At 44.7% G+C, this 3,753-nt stretch overlaps 1 long non-coding RNA gene across 1 annotated transcript; it reads left to right on the top strand.

Moving 5' to 3' along the window:
* The first annotated feature begins 941 nt into the window (after positions 1–941).
* Positions 942–3,267, top strand: LOC119362780. The gene is made up of 3 exons (XR_005173626.1): positions 942–1,695; positions 2,294–2,791; positions 2,925–3,267. It is a non-coding gene; the product is annotated as an uncharacterized LOC119362780 (long non-coding RNA).
* The last annotated feature ends 486 nt before the right edge of the window (positions 3,268–3,753 follow it).

Raw genomic sequence — 3,753 nt, 5'->3', positions numbered from 1 at the left:
TCAAGGGCTTTGCTATCCTGATATGATCTTGAGGGAATAAAAAAATAAAAAGAAATAAAAGAGATCATATTGATCTTATGGAGAGTAATGACTTCACATGAAGAGTATGATGAACAAAAGTTGTTGAGAGTTGGCAAACATAATTTTGATCATCGTTGCAATTAATAGGAAGTAATAAAGAAAGAGAGGTTTTCACATATAAATATACTATCTTGGACATCTTTTATGATTGTGAGCACTCATTAAAATATGACATGCTAAAGAGTTGATGTTGGACAAGGAAGACAACGTAATGGGTTATGTTTTCTTATATCTGAAATAAAGTATATTGTCATGGATCATCCAACATGTTGCTTGCCTTTCCCTCTCATGCTAGCCAAATTCCTAGCACCAAATAGAGATACTACTTGTGCATCCAAATATCCTTAAACCCAGTTTTGCCATGATAGTCCACCATATCTACCTATGGATTGAGTAAGATCCTTCAAGTAAGTTGTCATGTTGCATGCAATAAAAATTGCTCTCTAAATATGTATGAATTATTAGTGTGGAGAAAATAAGCTTTATATGATCTTGTGATATGGGATCAATAAAAGCGACGGACTGCATAATAAAGGTACATATCACAAGTGGCAATATAAAGTGACATTTTTTTGCATTAAGATTTCGTGCATCCAACTATAAAAGCACATGACAACCTCTGGTTCCCTCTGCAAAGGGCCTATCTTTTATTCTTGTCTTATACATTATGCAAGAGTCATGGTGATCTTCACCTTTCTTTTTTACATTTTATTCTTTGGCAAGCACCTCGTGTTGGAAAGATTTTAATATATATATTGGGCTGGACTATTCTGTTACTAGTAACCAAATAATATTCTGTTACCCTCAGCCTCTATAAGGGCGCGACGTGCACACCACAGTAGAAACTCCCGACCTGCCCCCAACCTAATCCAGCCTCCTACCGCCGGAGGCAGCCGTCGTGGTTGAGCGAGCGACGGCGGCAGCCGGAGCGAGGGAGCCCGCGGCGCCGTGACGGGTCGCTTCTCCGATCCACGCGCTGCCGTCGGCCGGCCGTCCGCCCGCTCCCTGCGTCCAACCTTCGGCGTCGCGCTGCACCCCCCGCCTTCCACATCCGGCGACCCACCGCGCCCCCCGCCCGACTCCCTCCCCAGCGACGCACCGCCGCCCGGCTCCCTCCCCGGCGACGCGCCTCCAGACTCCTTTCCCCGCTAATGTACGCTGCATGACCCGAGCGGCCGACTGCCGCATACGAGGTTGCGCGCCGCTGCCGGCCCAACCTTCCCCGTCAGGATCCCCCGCCTCCCACTGTGGCTCCTCGCCGCCACCATGGGATCCCAGCGGGCAGGCTCCGCCGAGCGCCCCGTGCCCGGCCGCCTCGCTTCCATCACCGGTCGTCGCCCCTCCACCATGCCTCCTCCCACAAACCCAATCCAGATCCAACGACCTCCACCAGGATGCACGTCGGTCTCGCCGTGGTCACATCGGCAGTCCAACTGATGGCTCCATGGCCGGTCGCTCAAAGTGCTACGTATAAGGTCACCCCGTGCTCTACCCCTGGGCCTGGCTCAGCTTTCTCCCTCCCATCCTATCTCTCATCTACCTACTTGTCCTGCTCTGTTTCCCTTCATCTGCATCCATCTGCAGGAGGAACACTGCTTTGACATCAGGAACGCTGTAAGAGAGCCTCTCCTCTGTTTCCCTTATGCCTTCTCATCCCCAAGTGTTCATTCTTGCATATTAGTTTTGATCAAGACATAACCTTGAGCTAATAAATTGTTCTTGCTGGAAATGCATTTACAAAAATATTGACATATTTTTCTCAGTAAGGCTGTAAGCAATCTGGTGATCCCCAGTATGCCACTGTATGTTTATTTATACAATCCCAAATGGATTATATAGCTCATAATAACAGGATAAATATTCTGGAAAAAGCTCAAATACTATCATACGGTCAGTTCAAAAAAATCTGACGAGCACTTGCAATGTACATAGTTTTGGCAGAAAAGAATTCAAAAACTCGGGTTCACCAATTTAATGAATGACTATAAGTTCAAATTTGTGAATATCCACAGTTCTGGTTGAGGAATTTAGGTAGTTTATTTTTCTAACCCTCGACTGTCTATAGTTCATTAGTTCATTGTCACCACACACATTGTTTACAAACTTAAAGCTCATAGGGTTGGTTGTATTTAGTACTTCTAATTGGACTAAGTCCAAATGTTTACTTTGCATGATGGAAAAAACTGTGTATCATGTAGTTCCTCCACTGCAGCCCACGGCAGCCCATAGTGGCGGAGTTTGTCTCGTCCATCAGTCCAACCCCATGGCTTCAGGGTGTCCGAGCTTCGTCGCGGACATCAGTTCAGACACCTGCGTCACTGCGTGTGTTGCTACCACGACCATTTGCGTCACTGTGTGCTCCGTCACCGGCCTCCTGCGCACCACGACCCTTGGCGCACTCCTTCCTCTCCCTAAAGCCGCTCGTGCCCTCCCAGGCTTGATATCATGCTGCAGTGATGAGCTCATGTACATCGCCGAAGTTCCATACCTGCTCAACGACACCAGCATGAGGATGCAGCAGCTTGGCTGAACCCCAGTTCGTGCCTCCCTCTCCCTCCCTTGCTACATCATCACTGCTGCAGTGCTGCTGATTGATTTCTTGTAGTGAACTGTGATTCTCTACTGATGAAGAGAAGTTTGGGAAACTGCACAAATATTGGTATTTTGGAGTTGTGAATTTGGTGCTCCGTAGGTGCCTGTTCATATGCAAGTGAGAGCCAACATTTTTTTCTTCAGGTTCTTGTATTGGTTTGTACAAGGGCTAAAATTATTTAGTTGTACAGATTGAAACTCCATATAATCCTCTGATTGTATGTTTTACTTGTAACTTTGATGCTTCGTAGGTGCTTACTGATATGCAAGTGAGAATCAACATTTTTGTCTTCACGTTCTTGTGTTGGTAGAAGGGCTAAAACTGAAGAGGAAAAAGGTTAGATGTTCCAGATCAATACAGGCCATGTCCATGTGTTATGCGCGACCTCGTTGGGTGAGATGCAGCCGAGGAGCAAGGGAAGCAACCGGAGTAGAGGTAAGATGCTCTGTTCTAGCATAGTTCAGTAAAGGAAAATGACATTCATCAGTTCGGAGGTGGCTGATTGTGTTCGTCAGTTTGTAATACTTCGGCCGCAGTGTAATTATGTACGTATCTTTTTTCTGACCGGAGCACAACCCGAGCTTATGAGCTTATATCCTTACGACCTTTTGTTTGTGATGATTGTATGTGTTTTGTTGTGTGAGCACAAAAGTTCAAGGTTCAAACTTCCAACTGTTCGGTACATAAAAGGAACATAAGTCCACTATGCAAAAAACACCAGTAGACGCAGAAAAACAAATTCGTTTTTGGGTTGACAATATCATGGATCAAAATTCAAAAAGTTCATACTCGTGAGGCGAGGAAGTTTTTGGGGCATTTTTTTTTTGAGAAAAAGGTTCGTGAGTGTACAAGCCAAAATTTCATATTTTAATTGTGTGGAAGTTAAAAAAGAAAAAAACACTATAAAAATAAAAATAAAAATTTAGCCCTGAAAATGTTCAAGTTCAAAAAGAGAAAAGTACTTGCGTTTGTCATAAAAACGTTAAAGTTTGAAAAAACACACACATAAGCATGTTCTTTAGAGAGAAAAAAATCCGCAGAGGTTCAACAAAATATGTCAGGAAAGTTCGAAGATGACG

The sequence above is a fragment of the Triticum dicoccoides genome, chromosome 2B, assembly GCF_002162155.2.
Source record: "Triticum dicoccoides isolate Atlit2015 ecotype Zavitan chromosome 2B, WEW_v2.0, whole genome shotgun sequence".
Classification (NCBI taxonomy): Eukaryota; Viridiplantae; Streptophyta; class Magnoliopsida; order Poales; family Poaceae; genus Triticum; species Triticum dicoccoides.
This window is presented reverse-complemented; position numbering and strand designations above follow the sequence as displayed.